General features: G+C 41.9%; 1 protein-coding gene across 2 annotated transcripts in view; it reads left to right on the top strand.

The window, feature by feature from the left end:
- TCF20 (transcription factor 20) overlaps positions 1–26,696 on the top strand; it is a 202,793-nt gene that overhangs the window by 40,852 nt on the left and 135,245 nt on the right. For both annotated transcript variants that reach the window (XM_063133635.1, XM_063133633.1), the window contains exon 2: positions 7,663–7,729. The gene's annotated coding sequence lies outside the window, so the exon portion shown is untranslated. The remainder of the gene's footprint in view (positions 1–7,662; positions 7,730–26,696) is intronic.

Genomic DNA, 26,696 nt, shown 5'->3' with positions numbered 1-26,696 from the left:
TGCTTATGGACAACTGAAGCTGGTGCCAGTTTTATTCTGCTTAGTACAGCTCCCTAAACACTTCCACCATACTACCTTGGATGAATTCTCCCATGCAATGTTCCCATTGCTGTGTGGGCTACTTGCCAGTATATGGTAATCATCTTTCCGGCTCCAGCAACACATGTATTTAAGTTATCACATCAAAAGCATCAATGGACATAGGAAGAGAATGTGATCTAGCTATTGTGGGCAGCTCCTCTGAGTTCTTCCTGGGAAGAAGTGGCTAGTTGTACATGTGTGAGAAGAGATTGGATCAGGCCCTGCTGCTACAGACCTGCTTTGATGTCCACATGGCACAGGTAGAGAGCTGACCTTCATAAAAATTGGATGAATCCCTGGTTGACTGCACACAGATAAAAGGATATATAGTAATGGACATACTTCTCTGGCAGTGCTGCCCAATGTTTCCAGCTGAAATTGTCTATATCTGTAGCTCCATTGTTGTGGGGTTGGGGGGTGGGTGTCATGGTGTGAGTGCCTCCACTTGAAATCTCTTCTTCCTTAGCCCACTCTCCTGCCATTCTTTTGCATATATGGCTCAGGATAGGGTTCAATATCACACATACATACACACACAGAGAGAGGTTTGTTTTTGTAACAATAAACTACAATTTCTTTGTTTCTTTACTGTATTTATTGTTACATCCAAATGCAGCCATGTTTTCTGTGTATAAAGCTGTGCTGGTGCAAGGGGTGGTCCCAAGCTTGGCATGGATGGGATGCTGATGAACCTGGCAATTCTCCCTGTTCTACATTCCCTTCTTCACCCACTTTTGTCCTTGCAGTGCTGCAGCTTCTGCATGGTTCTGCTATCATCAAGTGATGAAGATGCACGTGTGAACCTACCATTAGTGCGAATGCTAAGAATGTTACAGAAATCAAAAACATTTTTGCATGGACTGTTACGCACAGATGACCACTGCCACAAGAATGGGGCTAATGCTTACCCTCACACTTCACACAACCTCTTGAATAGATGCACACTAACAAATTATAGATAATTTTGATCACATGTTTTTCATCACCTCTTAGATTATGTATATCATAAAATCAACCCACCCCCCTTCATTGTGGACACAATTCTCATGCCTGTGTTTTTAAACAACTTTAATGTTAATTGGTATGGATATTGACAGCAGTCTGCTAATAGAAATCTGAGCAGATAGGCAGAACTACTGAACCATTTTGCTCCTTGCTTAATATCCTGCACTGTGATCCTTACTGCTTACTTCATCTCTTCAAATGAGCCGAGAAGGGGTTTCCACTGCTTCCCTTGGGAGCCTATGCACCACTCTAATAGACTTTACTGTCAGGAAACATTTCTTAGAGATTTGCTTTAATCATGGGTGTCAGACTCCTGTCCTCTGGGATGGCATTTTCCCCTATTCCTATATCAGTTCAGGCTCCTCTCTTATGATAGCAGCTGCTCAGCTGCCCGTTTCTCTAGTGACTGCTGAACACCTCTGTCAACTGTAGGCCCTGATGTTGTACTGTGTGCAGGAAACTGTACAACCAAGGAGACACTGATTTTGTGAGAAGGGCTCTTTGAGCCCGCTGTGATTGGAAAAAATACAGTTGCAATAAAGACAGTATTGCACGACTTCATAACTTGTTATAACACAGCTGTTTACAATAGTTAAAATTCATATTGTTAGCCAGACCTAACATGTTTCTGGAATTGGGCTATATATAAGCTCTTAATGCCCTTTAAATCACTGGAACTTTGTGGTATATTAACCAAGCAAGCAAACAAAAACTTTAGGTGCTTTCAGATGTCCTATATAACCCCTGTCAAAGAAAGGAGTACAGCACCTCATGGTTTTCCTCTGATAGTATCCATTTACCATGTTTCAGACCTGTTCAGACATTGGTTTTATCTGGCAGTAATACTTTATAAGTATACTACCAAACACATTTCTGCCTTTGCATGAATTCCTGGATGACACCTTGGATTGCCCTTTGTTGGGATTTGGTGTGGTGCTTTGTGGTTAATAGGATGTTCTGAGAAGAGATCAGAAGCAGTTACTCATCTCTTTGATTGCCTGGAAAACCAAAAATTAAATGTTTGCTTGGAAACCTGTTCATATGTAAATACAAGCTCCCAGTGGTTGTGGCAAGATTAAAAGGAAAAAATGGCAAATATTTAGATATTTTCAAGGGCAAAGATGTAAGCATTTCTTGAAATTTTGAAGGCAGGTAAGACAAAATTTTAAAGTCCCATTTTAGGGGGAAATGGAAACAGCTGTGAAAAATGCACATTCCCTGTTGGAAATTGTTAGAAATGGGGTAAAACAGTAATGCCAATATTGTAATACTGCCATGCAATTCTGTGGTGCAACCACACTGGGAATATGGTGTATAACTATTGCCATGCCTTAAAAAGACAATTATCAATCTGACAAAGGTGTAGAAAAGGACAACAAAAATTATCAGAGGCTGGAGTACCTCCCTTATGAGGAAAAGTCACAATGTTTGGGCCTTTTTATTTTAGAAATAAAAAAGGCAATTAAGGAGGACTTGGTAGTGGTGTATAAAAGTATGCATTGTGTGGAGAAAGTGGGTAGAGATTTATTTTCATAGAATAATTCCCCCCCTTTTTCTCAATATGAGAACCCCGGAGTCATCCAATGTTACTGAATGGTGGGAGATTCATGACAGATAAAAGGAAGTTCTTTTTCACACAGTCCATAGTTAACTATGGAATTTGCTATGACAAAATGTACTGATGGCCACATATTTAGATATCTTTAGAAGGGAATTAGATAAACTCATGAAGTATAAAGCTATTAGTGGCTACTGACAATTATGCCTCTGTGCACCAGTTCCTGGAGAACAATATCAGAAAAGGGTTATTGTCCTCATGACTTGCTGTAAGCATCTGGTTGTCCATTAGAGGAAACAGCATATTGGACTAAATAAGTCTTTGGTCTGATCCAGTAGGGTTCTTCTTATAGTCCTGCAGTAGTCAGTTGCTTTCTTCGTGGAGCTTTTGCTACTTAAGATTAATACATGCATTATGTATGTCTTAGTACATATGAGTATTGTTGAATGAATTTATAAAATGTGTATAAAATAAGATATAAAAAAATAAAATAATAAGGCCAAGTGTATCGCATATTAGTAATGGATCAGAGTGTGTGTTGCCAAAATTTCAGCATCAGGGCAGTGTTCTGGGACACAATTTAAGCCTTCAGGCTTAGTCATACTCTTGCTGTCTGTTCAGTCAGTTTCTACAAGCAGACTGAAATCTAAGTCATAAACTGCAGTGTGAGGTTCAAGAGAGTGTCAGTCTCCAAGTCCTTTGTGTTGACTTGAAGAAAGATAATTTCTTTGGTTTGACTGAAGTAATGCCATGAGTTGGGTTGTAGGCAGCTTCTGTCTATTGCCTACAGCTGTTCTTGGTTGCAGGCTCAGGACTGAGCTGTGGAAACAATGAGTTGTGTTGATTCTAGATTAAACAATGAAGCTGCGTTATATGGAGTGAGATCATTAGTCTATCTGCATCAGGCGTGGGGAATGTGCATCCCTCCAGATGTCATTGGACTGCAACTCCCATCAGCCATAGACAGCATAATCAATGATAAGGGATGAGGGAAGTGGCAATCCAACATCTGGATGGCCATACATTCCCCATCTCTGATCTAGGCCAGTAGTTCTCCATGGTCTCAGGTGGAGGACTTTTCCAACCTCGCTACTCAAACCCCTCTTAAAACTGGAGTTGCCAGGGAATGAATCTTCTGCATGGAAAGCATGTGTTCTTCCACAGAGCTATGAGCATTCCCTGAGTATCTGTAAGATCTGGTAGAGAGACAAGAGTGAGACAAAGCAGTGGATGAACTGAGGCCAGAAGCTGTGGAAACTTTTACTTGGGGTAGAGTGAGCACAGAGTTTTCATCTGCAGGTCCCTGGTCAACAAGGAAACCGGGTGCCGCTCCACTTTCTGTGGAGTCACAGGGCTAAAGAAGTGGATATGCTTCTGCCAGGAAAGAGAGAGAGATTAAGGATGGTCATCCTATGGGGGTAAAGCAGGGATACACAACTGCAGAAGGTCTGGGAGATATTTTAACCCCCTGCCCACCATGAGCCACACTGGGATGAGGAATTATTTTTAAAAAACTGGGAGGCAGCGGCAAACTACTCACTAGCACTAAAATGGATACATCCAGCTTGTTTGCAAACTAAACATGTCCATTTTAGTTCTCTGTAGCACAATGTTGTTTTTCATTTTAAAAAAATAATTTCAGTTGGCAGCACGGGCTACATATGACCTGTGGGCCACATCTTGCACACCCCTTGCGTAAGGGGTAGCATTGGTCCGTCAAAGCAACCAAAAACAAATTTAAACCAGTATGTGATAGTGTAGAAATCCTCCAGCTGGACAGGAGTATTAAAGGGAAAATGTAAAACACAGGACCGTGTGAGCCCCCAGAGGATTTTAGGATTTCTTATTTTTATTTATTTATTGAAGTAATTTAAAGTTGCCTTTATACTATTAGAACAAAAAAAAAATCCAATAAAATTAACAAATGCCATTAACTAATAAATATCATACCAGAAAATACTAATATAATTGCAGCTAAGAACTCCTAAAGATAAAGCACAAATCACGAGAAAGCCAAAGAAAACAAGTGGGTCTTTGGAGCTTTCCTAAAGGCCTGCAAAAGTGGAGCTACCCCAGATGGCAACTCATTCCAGAGTCATGGGGTCACCACAGAAAAGACCCTCTCCCTTGTACTCATCAGCCTAATTATGCTCAATCATAGACAAGTTCAAATTGGCTGGCCTTAAAGTGCAAGCAATCTGATATAGGTAAAGCTAGTCTTTCAAGTATTTTGGACCAAAACAGGATCCAATCACTTAATTCCGTGGAAGCCAAAAATGTAAACTAGAAGTTACTTCATTGGCTCCACAGCATTGTTATTAAATGGAGGCACACAGCAATCCCTCTATTATTGTGTGTGTATGTGTGTGAGTGAGACAGTGAGCGAGAGAGCTGTGATAAGAACACAAGGAGACAAAGTTGGTGTTTCCTTTGAGGGCCAGTCATGCATACACAAGAACTAGACTGAGAGGGGTGAGGGAGAACTATCTGCTTGCACCTCCATAGTGAGAGTCCTGCCTCATTCTCTGGGAATCTTGGATATTGATATGCTAGTGCTTCTTAAAAGAAAAGCCCCCAAACAACATGTTGAATCATGTGTTTCTTCAATGAGTAATTCAGAAGGGGGAAAGCTTTCTTTTCCACTTCCACACTCCTCTCCATTTTTTCATATTCTTAACTGCATGCTTCTCTGGATTTAATTCTTGTTTAATATCTTAGTGTCTTTAATGACAGCAGGAGCTGCAGGTTGTTCTCCGTGGGTGGTGTGGTGTGTGAGGCTGTGCTTTAGGTGAGGAGTTTTGATTAAAGTCTCCTTTTCTCTGACACAATTATTTTCTTCCTTCTGGTTAAAAAAATAACAGGCTTGCTGGCTCTATGAATGTATATCGCTTACTGGGTTGTATTTGTTTATCCATCTAAGAGGAGGCATATCATATATTTGGCCTTTCCCTTTAGGTTTATTGGCCAAACATTTACAAAGCTAACAGTAACTTGTTCTTCAAAAGATTCCTGGGGGAAAAGGGCATCATATCATACCTGCTAGGAAGCCAAAGGGGGTGGTATTACAGAATTTCCTATTCTTACATCCATCTCTCTCTTCTGGAATGTTCCACAGGCTGTGATAGCGTCTGCCTTAGACTGTGATTTTTGGGCCAAATAGATCCTATTTCTAGAATAATTGCTGCATATCTTAGGGAGAATTAAAGCTTACTTGTATAATTGAGAGGTAGAAAGGGGATAAGAATTGAGACATTTAATATAGACCAGACAAAAGGTTGTATTTGTTAGGGTAAAGCACTGGTTTAGAATATACACTTCTTGCCTCAACAGTTGAAATGCTGTTTAGGTAGCAAATGAAATTAGCTTGGTGGTTTCAATTGTTCCCAGAAGGGCACTTTTTGAAACAAATCTTGTGATATAGACTTTATTACTCCAGGGGGAGAAAATAGACTGAATTCAGGAGAGAATCAAGAACAGGGCAGTGGAATTGTATGAGAACATATTGATAAAACTGTGGAATCCAGACGAGAATGGTAGGAGACATTCCTGGCTGAAATGCATACGCTGATTTGTGGGTCAGAGCTGAAATGCATTGACAGAGTGACGCGGAGAAATTTGCACAGTGAGAATCAGATTGGCTTCTGTAGAATTTAATGCTGCATAACCCATGTCAGAGAAGGAGAAAGGAGATGGAGAGAAAGTGCAAACAACAGCAAGCTCTCTCTCTCTCTCTGGGTTTGATTAAATAGAGCTGCCAAAAGAGGTCAGCCCTCGTTGACTTGCTGACAGGTTGGCTGGAAGGCGCTATGATTTGGAAGAGAAGTGATATTGATCACATTTAAAAACCAAAACAATCCCCCTCCCAAGCCCTCCAAGTCATGTGATAATTAAGTGATGGTGGGTGGTTTTTAAGTGTTTCTATAAGATCACGAATTAAGAATGCTCTGTCCCTGGGGTGGAAAATGAGGAAGAGGCCAGGTATAATGTGAGTGCCAGGACCTGGCAAGAAGAAATCCTCTTGGTTCTGGTAGCTGCTCATTCAGGTATTTAACTGCCACTTCTTTTTGTAGTTCTTCCAGGTTTAAATCTATTAGCCATTACAGCTAAATGCAAGGTATCCATTATGCCCAGAATACTAAATGCTGGGGGCAAGCAAAGGGGAACCATGTTAGCTCTGCTTGGGAGCTTCCTAAGGGCAAGAGTTTTAGATGTGGGACTAGATGGACTGATCCAGGATAAGCAACTCCTATGCAACTGCCTCTGTGTTTCCACCATAATAAATCAAAGGACTCTTCATTTATGGAACATTGAGCCTAATCATGCTGTGTACAGTATTCTCTTTATGTAGGGAATATTTTCTTATCTTAACTGAGTTCTCTTTATTTTGTGTGAATGGTTGTGTATGGATTAAGATATTGGATATGACTTTGCTTTGGTATCATGACCATTAACACCTTTTAGTGTAAAAAGTGCTTCATAAAATTGACTTTGTTTATTCTCAGATCAGCCCCATAAGGTAGGAAACGCAAAGAGATAGCAACTTGTCTAGAGCCATCTAGTGAGCTGGGATTTGAGCCTGGGTCTGCCTATTTGTCTCATTTGTTTCTACACTTTCTTAAGCTGGTCAGTCAACAAAATATGTAGGTTTGTTCCCATTTTATCCTCCAAAACGCAGATGAGCAACTTGTGGGCCTCTGAATGTTTTGGCATACAACTTTCATCCACTCTAACCAGCATAGCCAACGGTGAGGGGAATTGTATGCCAAAACATCTGGAGGGCCACAAGTTGCCCACACATACTCTGAAATAATCCTGTGAAATGGATTAGGTTGAGAGTTACTCGTCCAAGGTTACCCAATGAACTTCATGGCTAGTTGAAAATTAGACTATAAATATATGAAAGGAAATAAATATGTAACTTCTGTTTGTGTCAAGTTATTATATTTTTTAATAAAATAGACACTTTTAAAATTATTTTCATCCATCTTTCTTAATTAATTTTCCTTCCTTTGTTTTAGTGTCTTCTCTGGTTCTATTTTGACAATGATCCTTCAAGGAGTTTCCCCTTCTTTACATCAGATAAAGGTATGAAATAATCATTTTTGTGGGGAATGTTTATCATATGGAGTGTATAATCCATTACATCTATTTTTAGACAGCTGGAAAGGATAGATATTATTGTAAGCTTTAAGGACTACCACATTTAGCATGTACATGTAAAACTGTAATGTGTGTGTGTGTGTGGGGGCATACAAGTCTTCCACTGCATGTTTGTTACAGGTTGCCAAGGTGCTGGCATGTGCTTGGCACTGCATAATGTGTGAAGCGTCCATTAACTGATGACTGAGAACACAGAAATCTTAAGATTCCTTTATTAAAATATTTATAAGTCATGCATATTCAATAGTAGCGCAAATATGAAAGTAGGAGCTTTAAAACCAGTTGAAATGAAAATTCATATCTTCTTTTCTGAACTCACCATTTTATTCACTCTCTAGTTTTATTCTGTTAACCTGGATGAGACCTGAATGTCAAATGGAATGAAACAGAAAACAAAATGTATTGAAACGAACCTTCAGCCCCTCTAAGACCTACTTTTTACAGAACATATTGAGGCACAAATACAACAAGCTTCCTCTCTCTCCACCTTGTAAATCAACATTTCAAAGTCTCATGCTCTGCAGCTTCTATAGCAACCCCTTTGGGGGCTGGGAAAATATATCAAATTCTCCTACTCATATCATAATGTCGTATGCTAGCTGCTTGTGAAATCCGAGCTAATTCTGTTGAAATTTAATGGAAAGAGGCATTGGAATGATGATTAAGAATCTATATAAACATTCACATGGAATCTATTGGTAAAGACCTTAAGGATGATCCATTTCCACGGTGTTCTGGCCTCATTTATGGAACTCCTGCATTTAAAAAAGGGAAGCACAGGCAAATGGGAAATGACAGGAACACGTGTCTCTTGGAGGTCTGGAGATACCTCAAAGAGGCAGAAGTAAGATTCATTTCTAATCTAATAACCCTTCCCACCCTGGTTTTCCCTGTACTTCCATCTCCTCACTCGTATGTTTTCCTCCAACTCGTATTTTGCTATCCCTTAAGTGGCATCAAGGGGTGCAGAGAACTGCAGTCAGTAAATCGCATCCAACAACGGGCTGCTGCTAAATCAGCTAGCTGAGCACCTGCTGTCTCAAAGCTAACAAACAGAATAGCTGGGTTTTCTGTCTTAAAGCAACAGAGACAAGGAAAAGAAGCACCACCACAGAATTTTATACAATCTGCCCTTATTTGGCTTACTAAAACATCAGGAACCATTTTTTAATTATTGCAATAGAAAGTGCAGACCCAAATGTCTACTTTTGGGGTCTGTATGCATGGACAATCAACCCGAAAACAGCCACTCAACTTGCTTCAAAATTTCTGTGATCATAAAGAGATTACTCTGAAGCTGAAGCAAGCTGAGTGTAAGCAAAAGAACTGGATAATTAGGAGGATCTTGATTCACCTCCTTAACCCTGGAATAGATCTCAATCTACTGTTGAGCTGGAGTTGCTATTGCGTTTTCTCTTGTTTTTGCTTTTCCTTAAAATTGCCAGACTTTTTGGACTTCAAGTTTTAATGCCTGCTTCAAAAGTGGGGCTTTCCCCATCAGTTTTTGAACTGAAGGGTAACATCATGCTGTTTTTGTGACATTTTGATGACCTGTGTACCATGATGGCATGCTGTGGTGTGCTGTATGCTGCGTTGTGTCTTGAAGCCTGCATAGAGCTACGGGGTTTGATTTTTCTAAAGTAAGGAATATGTCATGCATTGATACCTAATGCCAGTCCACTTGCCATGTGGCACCATGTGGATTGGCTATCTATAGCTGTCCATATGATCTTCTTTTGAGATGTCACTGCTAACTATGGTGTGGCAGCAATTTTGAAAAAGTGGTTACCAAACAGTTTTGAAATTAATATCAGTTTTTAATAAAATGTATAGCTTATTAGAATAATTTTGAATCTTTACAAGCTCAACTCTCACAGGAATAATAAAGACTGATTTTTTGGCAATGTAAACAGTAGTGCAGAACTAAATAGTGGTACATTCATGTTCTTGAGTGGGTGGCATTTACAATTCACTGTACACACATTCACATAGCAGTATGAGTAATTATAATGACTCAAAACATGACTAAATCTTACCAGAACTCCATGCCAAGGTAAGCAAGATTTTTTGGATCACAATAGCATCACCAAACAGATTGAGAAACAGTCTCAGGTGCTCCCGTTCATTGAACAAACGCTTACTAAGGGCTCCATTACACCAGTGTTATAGACCACTGTCAATGTGGGTTGTGTGCAAAGGACTAAGATGACGTTATCCATGTCCTGCCCTGACCTCACTTTCCCCACCTCTTAACGCTGTTTTTTGGCCCTGAGAAAGTCTGGTTCTTCTGTTAAATCAAAAGGACAATGTGCTACCCTCAATGTGTATTTTCATCATCGTTTTCAATCCGATGTTCTGTGGGCATGTTTTCAAGGGGCGGAGAGGGGCATGCCTTTTCTCCAGTGGGCATTTTCACCTTAAAAGAAATGTGGAAAATTTATTTATTTATTTTATTTAAGGATTTTTATGCCGCCATTCAGCCAAAAAAGGCTCTCACGGCGGCTTACAAAAGTATTTCTTGACAGTCCCTGCCCACAGGCTTACAATCTAAAAGACATGACACAAAAGGAAAGGGGATTGGGAGGGAGGAGGAGGAGGGGGGAAAGGAAAGCAAATTCAGGCACTACAATCTTAGTTGCAAAGTTCAGCAGTTACAGTTGACAGCAGGAGGGAGGGGGCTCTCAGCTGGAGCTGGACCCAGGCACGGTGGAGAGGTGCCTGGCTGCTGCTTCCTCCCTCACTGGTGGCCTCTGCAGAGACAGTTGGTGGCAGGAGGGAGGGGGCTCTCAGCTGGAGCTGGACCCAGGCACGGTGGAGAGGTGCCTGGCTGCTGCTTCCTTTGCCAGCAGCGCCCTCATTTTTAAAGATAAAGAGATCAAAATTGGCACAGTAATAGCTGTTAAGAAGGGCTTTAGTCACGCCAAGTTTGAATCAGATTGGGTCATCCCTTGATTTTAAGGGATTTTAAAAATGGAAATTAAACAAATGCTTACATCTGCGTAAATTTTAAAGATAAAGAGATCCAAATTAGCACAGTGATAGCTCTTAAGTAGGGCTTTCAGCATGCCAAATATGAATCAGATTGGGTCATCCCTTGATTTTTTATGATTTTTTAAAATTTCCCTCCCTTTAAACCCTTTTTCTGGTTGTTCATTAGTGCGAATGATTCATCTTCCGTTCCTTTGATCATGTGAAGCTGTGCGTCTTCAAGTTCATAAACTACAGATCTGCTGGTTCCCTTGCTCAAAAGTAAATCCCATTGATTTCAACTGCATTTACATCCCGCTAATGCATGTTTACCTTTGAGTAAGCCCCATTGAATAGAGAAGACTAACTTCTGAGTAAACACTTATAGAACTGACTTTTAATAGTGTGGTCACTCAGAAGCTTTCTTTTTTAAGTCTTAAAACAGCAAACTGAAAAGAACTGATCTGCAACTCCATGCTTACTTCTGAGGTTTTACTTCTGTTTACTCAGAAGTAAGTCTCTGTTCAATGGTGTTTACTCAAAGGTAAGCCTCCATCTGATTTTACTATGTTCACACGCCAAAGCCTCCAGGCAGGGTGAGGGAAACGGGTGTAGCCTAGGCAACAGGGAATAACCATGTAGGGAGGGAGGTTGCAGTGTCCAACTATCACCAACCAAAGAACTGTAGGGGGAGGTACAAAGGAGATCTGGGGGGAGGGAATGTGCATCTCAGCAGAAGAACAGCGATAAGCTGGTGCGCATAAGAGGAGAGGTGTAAAGATGAACGAAATGTAAAAGCGCAAGGGTGTAAGTTGATCAGGCTTTAACACGCTATGGAAATGAGGGTGGATAATTCGAGGGTAAACCAGGGCAAACATGCAGGTGTGAGGGAGCTTTAAGGCTGGCTAATGGCAATTCAATAGAAAACTGGTTTGTAAAGCTAGGCTGCTGCCATTTTTCTGATCCAATAATGTATTCTAGAAATCCCTCTATTGTATTTTAGGCATAATACACTGTGAAGATAAGCAATATCTGCTGCAAAATTTAGGAGAACTAGTAGCTTAGCTTGGGAGTTTCTGAAGTCAAGAGCAGTTGATCTCTTGTATAGGTCTTAAAATGTTTTCTGGAAGTATTTGGGAAACTACTGTTAAGGCCTACCTTAACAGTATGAATTTTATGCAAATAAGTTTGCTAAAAGAATCCCTCTCTTGTTGCTATGGTAATGTATCCCTCCTCCACTGTTGCAGTAAGCTTCTTGTAGTTTTCCTCATCATCCTCAAATCCCTGTTTCTCATATTTTCTATTTTCTTTATGGCCAGTTTTTCATTGATATGTGTGTGTGTATGTATATATATGTAAAGTTTTAATTATGTGGTGTTTATCTGTTCATTTGATGATCCTACCCCATGCAGGTAAACATACCTGCTTGGCCAAAAAAAAAAAAAAAGCAAGAAAAAAGAATGACATGAGGTCTGTGTACCCCACTCTTATTTAGGAAGGAGTTTCACAACTTCACTGACCAAGCTATTAAAGGATAATATAGTACTGGGCGTTGTACTAAATTGGTGATAAGGCCATGGGCAGATCAAAATGTTTGAACAGCCCACAGCAAAATGGGGGAAACAGAGTAGAGAACATGAAATCAGGCATATATGGAAACACAAAATAGCATGCTAACGTAGCTAAAAATCAGGCAGATCAATACTCCAATTACCCCTGGTCAGGGTGATGCTACTGCTACATTGGCAAAATGGCCACTCTATCTTATGCAATACATACTTGGTTTGGGAGGTAAAGAGAAAACTAACTAGAAGATCCCAGAGACTACTGGTGACTATGCCCACATGATGTTCACACATGGAAGGAGCGAATGGACTCATGACAACCAGGACATGCTCCCCACTCAGTCCCTGTATTACAACATGTGAACACCACCACAAAAGATTTAGTTCATCAGCCATAATTGCATAGCCAGCAATGACCTCAGTACTGTCAGTCCTAGGCATCCCTACAGGCAGGGGGCCTAATCCCCTTAAGTTGCATACAACCACTGTTTCGGAGCACAACACATGACGGCAAGAAAGGGGAGCCCATGTAATACAACACTCACATATCTCCTTCAGCAAGATGCCTACAGAGAGAGTATGTAGCCCTTCCAGGACAAGGGTTCAAGACCAACCCAGAGAGGGATTTGTGTGGGTGTTTCTTTTGGCAAGTAGCAAAGGTAGGGGCCAGGGCAAACACAGACACACGTACACATGCACACACGCGCACACACACACACACACACCAGCAGCAGCGTCCAGTTGCTCATTCCATAGGGTATGAGGTTGGGAAGCAGTAGACAGGCATTCAAAACCCTCCAGGAAAGACCATGGCCCCCTCATCTTTTGAATGGAAAACATGGTTGGGGAACAGGTGTGCAAAAACCACAGGGCATTTTCTGACCCACTCTGCTGCAGCAGCAGACAGGAGCCAGACACACCATGGGGCATTTGCCTTCCCCACCCCTGCCCCCAAGACACAGTCATAGATGCAGCATCCAATATTTCAACAGCAGCATGTTAAGAACACCTACACCTGTGATTTATTTTATTTTTTGTCATGGACTTAAAAGGGTAGAGGAGTCTTCCTGGAGCAAGTTGGTTGTCAATCCTGCAGAGGAACAACCAGGAGCATACTCGTTATTGCTGCTGGTCACTGGGTGGGCCTCCATCATGGTTAGGACAGAATACGTATGTAATGTCTGTGGTTTGCTAGGTGTAAAAGTGGTAATATTTTTATGTACTAGGGTGACCATATGAAAAGGAAGACAGGGCTCTTGTATCTTTAATGGTTGTGTAGAAAAGGGAATTTCAGCAGGTGTCATTGTTATGCATGCAGTACCTGGTGAAATTCTCTCTTCATCACAACAGTTAAAGCTGTAGCAGCCCTGCCCTCTTTTGTATCTGGACACTCTAGTATAGCTCCTGAAGCTTTAACTGTTGTGATGAAGAGGGAATTTCATCAGGTGCTGCATGCATACAAATGACACCTGCTGAAATTCCGTTTTCAGTACAACTTTTAAAGATACAGGAGCCTTGCCCTCCTTTTCATATAGTCACCCTATATATACTCATTATTTTAGAACTCAATAGAAATATTTTTTTAAAAGCCCCAAGATATAGTCATAGAAGCCAGGAGCACAGGGAGAGCCCTAAGTTGGTGAAACTACTCAGAATTTACCATGAGGAGGTGGAAGCCCCCCCACCCCAGGTAGGAGCCAATCATGAGGAGTGCTTCATAGACTAATAGTCTAGCTCTTGCCTGGGCCAGCCCACTCCTCCCCCTGGCAACCAATGTGACCAATTCCTACCTAGCCCTGCTATTTTGCCTAGTAGGCCAGTCCTGCCAGATATCAACCCAACAGGGCTCATTGCCTTCCCCCTCATCCTCTACCTGACTGCCTCATACCCACCAGCAGCAGTATCCATCCCAGGTGTGCACTCTGAGAGGCCTGGCCCCTCGTGGTATGGGATACCTGACAGAGCAGAGAAAGGAAGAGGGCAAAGTCTCTGAGCTCATCAAGCTCCCTGCATGTCTAGTTCTTCTGCTGGTCATGGCCAGGTGGGCCTCCATCATGATCAGGACAGAATAGGGTGTGGGGTGGATCGTTTACCTGTAGGAGAGCAGCCCTTGGAGAACAAGGGAAGACAGACACTCTGTGTGTGTGTGTGTGTGTGTGTGTGTGTAAGGAGAAATAGTCAGCAACTAGAACTAGGGATGTTGGAGAAATCTGCAATGGAGTCAAATGGGTTTGGATTTCTATGGATCTGACCTGTAGATTCTGCAGCAAACTGGCTTTTTTCAAGTTGCGCAGACTTGCCGACCTTTTTTAACTTTTGAGAGGGATTTGCACAAATTCGCCCTCACACCAATGCACATTAGCGTTACTGTGCACTTTGTGCTATTGTGAATTAGTGCAAGAACTCATGAGTGCACATTTGCGCAAGTGGAAAGAAATTCTTGTACATTCCTTAAAAAAATCAGATTTGTTTGTGTACCACCGATTGTCAAGCATCTTTCATTCTGTCATGGAATTGGATTTTTTTGGAACTGGATTTTTTTTAAAGGTATGTAGGACAATTTCATCCCATTTGAGCAAATGAGCAGTGTTCCTCCACTTGTTGCCCTCCACTTGTATTGAACTACAACTCTCACCATTTCCATTCAGCATGGCCATTGGCACCTTGTTGGGGGAAGGCTGGTTTAGTGCAACCACTGCTGTGGGTTTCCAAGGCCAAGACAAAAGCTTTCTTCTAGGTTGGAGCAGCTGGAGAGAGTGAGAACTGTTGATGTTCAAGAGAATCCAAGTTAAAGTTCCCTTGTACTGGCTGTGGGGATCAGTGGGGTTCTTGTGGAGATCAGAGGCTTGTAATGCTTTATTCTTCTCAAGCAGAACATAAAACAAGCATATCTCTGTACAGCATCTGCCATGGCCCATCATTCCAAATAATAATAATAATAATAATAATATTGCCTCTCCGTTTTGATCAAGGTGGGAAACAACAGTAAATATGAAATACATAAAACTGAATTAAAACATAATATACATTGTTAAAACATCCTAAAATTCCATTGGATAGGCCTGCCGGAAGAGATGTTCCAGTCTCTAGGACAGGGATGCTGAACCACTTTCACTCAAGGGCAGAATTTCATTTCAGAGAAGCTATTGGGGTCCACATTCCAGGGGCAAAAGGAGTGGTGCCAAAGGAGCCAAAATGCACCCATACTCACACACAGAGCACATTTTAGCTTACAGCTTTTATTGCCAGTAACTAAGCCGGAGGTGAGGCATTTCAACCTTTTAGTATGGTGGTGAGGATTGCATAAAAGGCGGGAAACTACGTCGTTGGGGGGGGGGGAGGGGGTGTGGCCAAAGAAAAGGGAACATGGCCAACTGGGAAACCTGGGCTAAATTAGGACCCCAGGACAACCATATTTGGTCCCAGGCTTGTGGTTCTACACCCTTTCTCTAGGAGAAAATGAGCCTTCTTTCATAAAAGCAAAACTACTTCCAGACATAGCTAGTAATTTTATAAGTCAGGAGTTTTGGGATACCTATCAAATGCATTTTGATAACTTTTCAAATTAGGACAATTAAATGTGTCGATTACATCCCAGCTGTGACCCAGGAAAGGGGTGGGGACAGGTGAAATTCAAAATATTCTCACAGTGCCATGTGGGTCAGGAAATGGCAAACTGAAATAGAATAATGATCAAAGAACTAGTTGTGAATAGCTCCCCATATACATTTCAGAGCAATGATGTTCTCTTTCTGAAAGCTTAGCCTTTTGGCTCCTGCAGGCCTGTCAGTACAAAAATGGCTGTACTTTGGTAAAGAGAAATGCTAAAAATAATACACAGAATAAGATAAGTTCATTTCCTCCACAGTCAGGTTGTACCTTGTGACTTAATTTTCTTTCTGGAGGGGTGGAAAGAAAAAACCACACACCATAGAAGTCTGCCAAGAATAAAGCTTATATATGCTCCACTCCCCTATGGCTCTGTAGTAACAGTTTATTTACTGACCCTGCTAGCAGAATGATTTTGTTATCACTCTGAATTTAGGTGAATGGACCCAGAAGCACATAATGCAATCAAAACCAGTGTTTGCCATGTGGTAAAGGACGACTAAGCTACAACCTGTGTCAAAAAGAAGTTCTCATGTGGTACACAAGGAAAGCAACATAAATTAATTTTAATTCTGCATTTTCCACCACTGTATTTACTGGTGTGGAAATAGAAAATACAAAAATTATTAATGCAGGCAAAGCCATATGAAGCTTGTATTGTTTGAGATATGGGGCAGTAGTGCTGAGAAAGATTTATGGGAAGCGGAACAAACTATTTACTACAATAGTTACGTGATATCCATAAAGGTGGTTCTAAAAAGTGGGAGGCCATGGCTCTTGGGTATATTTATCTCTGGATTTTGTAATAAGAGGGATGTGAAGGTAATGGGGGGCTCTGTCTGATGAGATATAAAAGGAAAAGGGCTTGGTCTTTAGAAACTGTAGAGATGTTTTCCTGAAGTAGAGAAAGCCTTAGAGCAGAGGAGGGAATGTGGGGGACCATTTTTGGCTTTCTGCAGGCTCCACTTTCCCCAGTACTCCATGGAATTTTTATTCTACCCTACAGCAGCAACAAAAAAGTTGGTGGCAGCAAACCACTACAGAGCTGCAATTAGTATGTTCTCAAGCTAAATTTCGCCTATTTCCTGCTCCATAACATTAAAGGATATTTTTCCCCTGCCACCATGAATTTTGGTGGCAGGGGTCAGCATCTGGCCCACCGCTTCCTTAGGGACTACAGAGTGCAATGAAGAGGCCAGTTCACCAATCTATCCTCTGCTCTTCCCTCTCTCTCAAATTGTCTAGTTCACCTGCTTCTCTCTCTACTGTCCTCGTGATGGGTAGTGGCAGTGATGTGTAGAGGGAAGAAGAAATTGTGATAGCAGATGTTGCAGTACAGCATGTGAGAGAGAAGGCGGCGGCTGTTGTAGTAGTTGTAGTGTGATGAAGGGAGTGGCAGGTTGGGCATGCTGCTGGCAGAGTATATGGAAGAAGCATGCTTTGTAGACCCTGACATCCTTGTTGTGGGCTATGAGCAGATCTAGTTGCCAGAGAAGGAAAGCTAGTGCTGCTGTGGTTGGTGTATTCTACTGCTCCTATTGCCTTTTGAGTACATTAATCAATTGTGGTTGGCAGAGTGGATGCTATAGCAGGCCATGAACCCAGCATTGTAGAGGAGAGTTCCTCTCAACACAACTTTCTTACTTGCTCTGTTCTCAAACCTGTTTCCTTTGCAGAGGAATCGTGCAATCATTCTGCAGAAGAGGAGGCAGAGCATTTTTTCTTGCTCCCTACCCCTAGTTGCTATGAGGATAATCCTTTGGTGTCTCTCCCAATGAACTTATTTATTCTTCCCTCCTTGAAGATAGCCACAAAATGATGGGGGAGGTAAGATGAATTGAAGGTGAGGATAGACATCTGGGTAGGGGCTGTACATGGTCATGTACTGCCTGGTTTATGACCCCGCTACTCCAGAGCTGCCTGTGTATGATGTCATGATACAAAATATCATTGACTCTATGACATAGAGGGTGAATACAGACAAACAGCATGTCATGTTGCAGGGTTTTCTATCATGTGGTTGCTTGGCGATCTGTATCATTTACAGATCACCACTGTAGTCAGGGGTTAACATAGTTGGGCATCTGTTGAGGCCCAGAGCTGAAAAGGAGACCCACTGTCAATCTCTGGAGCTTCCTGGCAGTTCTGCTCCTCCACCTTTTGGGTGTTTCCTGTTCACTGGCACTCTATAAGCTAGTGAGCACCAAAGAGAAGGAACTGTAAGCTGATCCAGTCTGTCAGTCTGGGAGGTGATGCCAATTGGGCCTAGAAGGAAAAGCAAGAAAATGGGCAGCTGCAACAATACAGAGAAAGTGGAGGTCACAGGGAACAAGTCCCATTGACAGTACCTTGCCAAAAGGCTCTCCTCAACCTGGAACCAGCACTGGAATTACTATACATATGGTGCACATTTTTTCTGCCATGTAATCTCATGCATGATGAATTTTGTGGTAAGGTTTGTATGCATTAGTAATATGTGGCAAGCAATGTTGATGTTCCCCTGAGCTATAGGGTTTTATGGCAAGAAGAATGGTCTTTTTAGAAATAGCTTGTGTTCCTTGCTTCAGGTTTCACAATTCCTAGCATCCTAAGATGTTTTTAGAATGTTTTAGGGTGTATATTATGTTTTAATTCAGTTTTATGTATTTTATCATTTATTGTTGCTCCCCGCTTCGATCAACATGGAGAGGCGGGTAAGAAATATTATTATTATTATTATTATTATTATTATTATTATTATTATTATTATTATTTTCTTTAGATACTTGTTTGCAGGGTTGTTGTGTGGTTATATAATAAGTTGTTTTTATTCCATTTTTGTTTTGTGAAAGGAAATTAATGTAAATTCAAAGGATTCCACATTGGCTGTTATATTTACAGGGTGGTTGCCAACTTCCCAGCTGTGCACTGAAAGAGGTTAAAGCTTTATTTATGGTTATTATTACCAGAGTGTCCAAGGAAAAAAGCTTATTAAAAGATAGGTGAATTTCCCACACTGCTTCCTATGCACTCTCAGAATTTGCCAATATCAAATGGGTACAAGTACTCCTATGTATTTAATAGTCTATAGGCAGAAATAGGAATAGTCCCGTGAACATGGAGTGGCTGAGCAATGGCCGCACGGGGGTGGATTGTCACAACTAACACAAGTGGATTACCATCAGAAAACAAGAAATAATGAAATGCATGTAGAGTGGGTAACTCCAGATGATCATTCCAGAATATTGTTATAGAGTAAAGCATTTTATTGTTATAGAATAAAGCATATTTAGGAAAATATTCAAAGCAGAATGCATTTATCCCATACAAATGAGGCAAACTGAGGATGAGAGATGCCAAAGGCAGATTGTGAGAGACAACTATATGTCTGAGGCTAGATAGCAAGTTCTTGGTAGCAAATTCTTACATACACAAGACCTAGAGGGAACTCTATATACATGAGAACACACGCTTGGACTCCAATATTGATTAATGTTCTTATCCCACATCACATATGCCATAATCTTGGCTTGTGTGCCAGAAGCAGACAGCCGGAGTAAATGAAGTGTCTTATGCAAATGTTGTTCTTGGATAAATCAAACAATCCGGATGAGCCAAGTCACATACCTCAGGAAAAAAATGAAAAATCTTTCTAGCCTAGTTGGCAGGGCTGTTCTGACCCCCAATGGCAGGTATCAGCGAGTCCCCAGTTATCCCATGCACCAAGTAACCCACCCTATGTAAGTCTGCCCTCCTTTAGTGAGCAGAAAAATGGAGGAGGGAGTACTGGGAAAGGGAGGAAGCATAAATATAGCAACAAAGGATAACGAATGTGTCCTTTACAAATGGGGCCTGCAACAGAATGGCAGAATGAGGATTGTTTCTGTTCAGGGTTCCAGCCATGCCCTCTTCTAGAATATTCTACTCTACTCCCCTACCATCTTCAAGAGGCCAAGAGAATGGGCCTTGAAGGCTAATATTGCCTCGTAAGCCCCTCCTCCAGCCAGTGCCACCACAAAGCCCCACCAATGCTGGGGCTTGAGGAACATCTCCTCATCTCCACCCCCACACCTGCAATGGCTCTCCTGCAGTCAGGCAAGCCAAACGCAGAGTAGAGCATCAGTGTCTACACTGTTTAATAAATAAATGAATAAAAATAATATCCTTTATGACTGAGTAGTCAATAAATGTTTGCTTTTAAAAATAAATAAATCCCTGGGTGCACACCCTAATGAAATGTGCTGAGCACACCTATGGAAAGAAGCAACTCCCACTGTGCCAGATTGGGATGACATGGCAACCAGTGCAACCTTGCAGGTAATTATGCAACTGGCAGTTGCGCATAGTGGCTTCTTTTTTCTCTATGATCATCCAAACCCAGCCACTCATATACTTAAAGTTAGTCCTGCTGCTCCCTGAAAACTAGTGAGGTAAAGAAAAAGTGCACTTCCAGAATTTGGTATACTGTACACCAGCCTTCCCCAACCTAGTATCCTCCAGATGTTTTGGACCACAGCTCCCAGCATTCCTAACTATTGGTTGCCATGCTGGCTGGGGCCCAAATATCTGGAGGCACCCAGTTGGGGAGAGTGTCTGTACACAACAAGTTAGTCCAATAAATCATATTTTGTTTTGTGTTCCTGTAGTTTGGAAACTTTCCTGACTTCTAACATTTAACCTAAACTTCTTGCAATTTAATGTTTTGCCCACACCATTGGTAATGCTTACTAGGGCTGATGGGAGTTGTAGGCCAAACCCTCTGGAAGGCCACATGTTGCCTACCCTGCCTCAATGGATGGGAGCGAACAACTGTTCCCCTTCTTCCTTGTACTCTTTTATATGCATACACAGTGTCAACATAGTCACCCTTACAAGTACAGTTGGTGCTGAGATATAAGTTCTCTATAAACTTTCTGTAAGCTTTTGTGTGTGGGGGTGGGTGGGCCAGGAAGAGGGAAGTTGAACCATCCTGGCAAAAATTTTGGAGTGGGGGAAACTGGAGGTGAAACTTACTGCCCATCACACAGAGGGGCTCTGGCCGTGGATGCTTCCACACACCCTGAGCTTCATCCCACGTACTTGTTTCCATCGAATTATCCTCTACAGTGCTAAGCTGTCACCGTTGTTGTTGCTACTGGGCGGCTAGATCCTTTGCATTCCAGGAAATGGATTTAAGGGGGGAAATGTAAAAAAATCATAAAAAATCAACAGATGACCCAATTCGATTCAAATTTGGTATGCTTAAAGCTCACCTTAATATCTATCACTGTGCCAATTTTGATATCTTTATCTTTAAAGCTTACGCAGATGTAACCATTTGTTTAATTTTTCTTCAAATCCTGCTCCTGCGCCCCAGTGGCTGCTCGGAAAACAACAAATGATACGGTTGAAAACTAGTAGCAAAATATTGCACTTCTTTTGGTTAAGAAGCACAATTAAAGCAGTATGCATGGGAGTACTTAACAATAAAAGCAGATTATAAGCTGGAAAACTTTGGAGTCCTTTGCATGCAATTCACAGTGATTGCATAGTATAATGCTGGTGTGATAAAGCTCCCTGCATTTCATCCTCCTAGAATCAATCTGATGCCCTCACAAATGGGGTGGTGACATTATTGCTTTGCCCTACTTACAACCCAATCCTGACCACATTTGCTTGGAACCAAAGGTCATTCTGGATGTTACCCGACTTTTCCATCAATTGTGCGTTTCACAAGGAGCTGCAGCCAATTTTGTCTCTCCTCTCTGATCAGTAATACACACAGTTCCATACAAATGCTTGTTTCATCATTCACAGCACATGTTTATGTGTGAAACACTCTGAAGTGCTGGTGATTTCAGTGAGCCTTAATTCCAACTAAGTATGTTTAAGATGACAATACATTTTTCTTTTTGATATTAACAGCGTATTAAGGTTTTCAGTCAGGTACACAAACACATACTTGAAATAGCAATGTGCAGAACAATGAGAAGGATTGTAGTGTAACCCATCTTCATTAATATAGATTAAACATACTTTCCTTCTGCTGTGTAGGGTTTGTCTTCTGGACATTTTGAAGTTCCTCTGCATTGTTTCCAACCTGTCAGGTTGAAAAACTGCACCCTTACTCCAGAGTAATCAATCGGAAATAAGTACACCCCCTTAGTTCCGTTCTCAGCAATCACTAATCATCGCTAATCCGGTGCACTGGGAACGTGAAAATATTCAGTCCTCTGGTGTCCTGATTTTATGCACAAAAGATGGTTAAGGTCTGCCAAGGGGTAACTAATCAGAATTAACGGGTGATCTTGAGTAGGTAGTCTAGAGGCAAGATGCATTCTTTGCGCTGGCTAGGTGCCAGTTAGGATCATTACTTTCTTCCTGTCTGAAATTCCGCTTGATGATCTACAACCCCTTTGTATGTGTAATGCAGGTGGCAGGCAGAGAGCTGATCTCTGAATGCTCTGCCTGCAAAGCTCTTTGGAATAAAGGGGTGGTTTAGAAATGTACAGGTGTTATTATTCAACACCTATCTGGCTTCTAATGTTTCCTTCGAGGTGGTGTATTCCTAAACCTTCAGTCTCAATGTGTATTTGAAGAGGTGTGTGCGAGAGCGAGAGCGAGCAGCACTCTCTAAGAATAAGAAGAATGTGCTGAACCCTTTGGCTGGAAGCCAGGACTCTCTGTGGAAGTATAAATCGACCCATCAGGGAAGGAGGGGGAGAGAGATTAACGCTGGCCGTCTTCATTAGTGGGTCCCCAGAGGAAGCCAGGGCTGCCATGAGCTGTGAATGAGACCAGCTGGGGAGGGGAAGGGAGGGTTCGCGGTTTTTATCACTCCCTTAGAGTCTCCTGAGGAGAGGGGAGAATGATAGCGATGGAAGGACATAAAACGAAGCAAGCTGAAGCCTTGTAGCGGAACACTTGCTGCCTTCTGATTGGACGAAGGCGTATTTGGCTGCTAGTCCGCTGCTCCAATCAGTGCCCAGTGAGCTGTTTGGACTACTCGGCATGCTAATTGGGAGAAGAGAGGAAATTGCCCCCGTGGCAGCGTGATGCCCTGCTCTGCCATGCCCTGCCAAATAAGCGAGAGTAATTACACTCGCAGCACCTTCGTTATATGGGGTTTCAGGGTAACCAGGAAAGAAATCATTCTTCTCAGACCTTTTCCCCCAGTTTTTTTCCTGGGCGCTTGCTTTCATCCAGGTAATTTTTACTCCAGCCTTTCCAAGCTCTTTGCATACTTAACCCCTCTATTCTAAATCTCCGTCTTCCTCAGGCCCCTGGGTTTGTGCATGCAAGGGCCTGTTTTTCACATGCATGCAAGTTTGCCTTAGCCCAGGTTGCTCAGTCTGGAAACAATTGCATCTGTGGGTGGGAAGGCTTTCTCCCCTCCTCCACCTCTTTTGTCTAAATCTTGAAGAAACATATTTCTTAGTACAGCCCTTGACAGATTGAATTGTGATGGAGCTGCTACCGGTACAATCCAGTTAAAGCTAGTCGCTCCTCCCCTCCCTTTTCCTCCTCCCCTGTTTCTACATGCAGTGGAAGGATGCAGATATGACAGCTCTGAATCTTGGAGTTCTTTATTCATAAACAGAGGTATGACACTTACTGCCTGTCTGAACTCTGATCCCGGGGATCACAGAGAGGGAAGTTTGCTGTCCCTTGCCCTTTTTGAACCGGACAGGCTCACGGTCCATCAGCAAGGGGTTGAATGAGTGTGTTAAATATTATGCTGCTTTTTAGCAATGGGTCACAGAACCGTTTAAGATGTAAACAAAGGCTTGATACACTGGGATCTTGTTTTGTCTGCCTGCCCTGAGACAGAAAGGTCCATGGATAGATGGAATCCAGAAATAGATCAGATTTTTACATTGCTGTCACAATGCAGGAATTTGGGCTGAGTTCAGAGTATTCCCTGTCTTTCACAACTGCCTAGCAGGAACTGAAACTAGGCACTTGGAACAGGTGTTGTTGCTTCCTTGGCTGAAATGAGCATCTAGCCAGCCAGGAAAATTGTAGCTCTAGCTTTGAATGCCTGCCTTTTCCCTGTGGAACGAGGCCTGAATGATTCCTTTCCAGACAGATGATCTGACAGTCCTCTTGTTTCTGTTCTTTTTCATTCCTGTTTCTCTGTGGGTAATTGGAGTCAAAATAGCATGGAATGGTTAAACAAGTTCTAGTGTTTGTCTTTTATTCTTCCCAGATCCTGGGTCAGAGGTTTATGCTTGTGAATGGAAGAGAGATTCCATCTCTAGACAATGTGCCAGAAATGTGTGTGTGTATGTGTATGAAGCGTATGAATGTATGTAACCTAGACTTGTGTGCTATTATCATGTGTGTTCTGCAGATAGTGACAAAATGGTTCATTCATTTCACAGAAGCTTTCATTTCACATCTTCAAGGAAAAATATCTAACATTTCTAAAGTGTCTTGCATATCAGATCTCTCCTGTCAGTTACATTGATACTGAAATTGCTTCAGTATTCTACCTCAGAAGGGTGAAAAATGCTGAAACCAACAGTGGTTTGAATTATAATTTAGTTTGGTCATAATTTGATATTGTTTGCTTATATGGATAGTTCTTCCTGTTTTATACTGGTAATTGCCATGGCCTTTGAACAGTGCAATTAAATAAATTACTTACTGAGACACATGTAATTTTGATGTATTGTAATAATAACCAATGTGTATATTGGGTTGGACAACTTCTGGAGGTTGGGGGCTGCATTGCTGCCCATGGAATCCATCAGGGCTGCACTGCTGCCCCCCACTGGTGAATTTGCAGTGACAGCAAAAACAACACATTTTTACTTGAAAGCAAGGTAAGTGGGGAGCACACATCTTGTTTGGAAACAGATTTTTGCTCCTGGGACACTCCTGGGATCATGATCCCTCTTCCAAGTAAGAAATGTGCTCTGCATGCAACTTATTTTCAAGAAAAAACACAACTTTCCCCCTTGCTGGTGCTTCAGCCACTGGCACAGCAGCAAATTCAGCAGAAACGGGGAGTGGGGGCTGCAAAAAAAAGGGGGGAAGGGACTCAGAGGCCACATGGGGCCTATGGACTGTGTGTTGCCCATCCCTGCTTTATATAGCATATATCCTATGTTCTTAAAATGTCTCACAATCATTTATTAATCCCTACAACAAACTTGTAAGGTAGGCCAATATTAATACTTCTTCTGGTTGGAGGATTCAGGTTGAAAGGTAGTAATTCATTTCAGACATGGTGGGCACTCTTTTGCCCTAAGGAGGGGCAGCAGTGCTAGGGAGTGGCTTGGGGCTCCATGTGCGCACATAAGTTGTTTTGTGGGCTGTTGGGAATGTGATTGAACTTGAATCATCCCCATGTGCCTTCTTCCCCTGCACCATTCAACCATCTCAGTGCGGGAGGTAGAATTGGTGGGTGGGTGTCTGGCACCTTGAGCACCCGCAGTGGGCTCCGCAGACATCCTCTGAGAGCTGCTTGTGGCCGGTGGCCACAAGATGCCCACCCCGGCCAGTGGTACAGCTAGGTAATTTTAGATCCTGGAATTAATGGTCTTATGGTGGAGCCCCTTTAGCTGACCATGTGCATTACTTCAGTTGTGAAACATGTAACTAACATTTCTCTTCTCCACTCCCTGTCCACCATTCCATGCTTCACAACTGCCCCGACATTCCTGGTATGTTAGAGCAACCAAAACCCAACAACAACCTTTGTTGCTAACCTTGATTTATATATATACTTAAAAAAAGAAACCGTCTGAGCATGGGCAGTTTCACATTTTAAACTCAAATCATAGCACCATAATCACTACAGGAATAAAACAAAGTTTGCTTTTGCTGACCACATTTACTTGGGAATAAAACCACTTTAAAGGATAATACATGTTTTAAGGAAAAATAATAAGTGAGCATCTGTAACATGCCCCCAGCCAGCTGCCCCCTGGCGCTCTCTCTCTCTCTCTCTCTCTCTCTCTCTCTCTCTCTCTCTCTCTCTCTCTCTCTATATATATATATATATATATATGCCCATAGGTCTTGGGGAAGCAAATACCAGATGCCTGTTCCTTCTGCAGCAACATCATGGGGAGCAAGAATTGGCCTCCAATAATAATAATAATGGTGCAATCGTGTGCATAGTCTATAATAAGGCTAAAGGTGCAATCCTATGCATTCCCCTGACTGGAAAATGCTGAGAGTTTTAGGTTATCTATCCCTGTCTAAATATCTTTAGGATTGTACCTTAAGTGACACGGAAGCAATCTTCTATCTAAAACAGGTGTGGGACTACAACTCACGTCACCCCAGGTAGCACAGCCAATGGTCAAGGATTATGGGCCTTTCAGTCCAAAATACCTGGAGGGCACCAGATTGCCTGTCCCCAAGCTAAAAGACAGATGACCTTAAAAAGTAGGCTAACAGGTGCTTTCAAGGGTCATTGAAAGAAGGACAAGAAGCAGTGCATTCAAGAAAAAAACTGAAACTATTTTCCTAACTCAAAGAACATTTGGACAATGGAACTTCCAAACAAGGATATCTTTGAGTAGCTGTTGTGGATGGTTTAAGATAAAGGAATGTTACTTCTGGAGCTGGACTACATGATCCACACAATTCCTTCTGACAAAGTGATTCTGAGCCAAACAACCACATTACATTGGAGTTCTGTGATTGAAGAATGCTCCATATAATTTTCTTCATAAAAAACAAATTACATGGGATTTGGATTGGGCTCAATGGGAAGGGAGTCCAACTCTTTCTCTTACATCAAAATCAGCATGGAATTCCAATGTAATATATAGTTT

Source organism: Elgaria multicarinata, chromosome 9, assembly GCF_023053635.1.
Source record: "Elgaria multicarinata webbii isolate HBS135686 ecotype San Diego chromosome 9, rElgMul1.1.pri, whole genome shotgun sequence".
NCBI classification, from domain to species: domain Eukaryota; kingdom Metazoa; phylum Chordata; class Lepidosauria; order Squamata; family Anguidae; genus Elgaria; species Elgaria multicarinata.
Note: the sequence above shows the minus strand (reverse complement) of the source record. Positions and strands in the feature narration are given on the sequence as shown.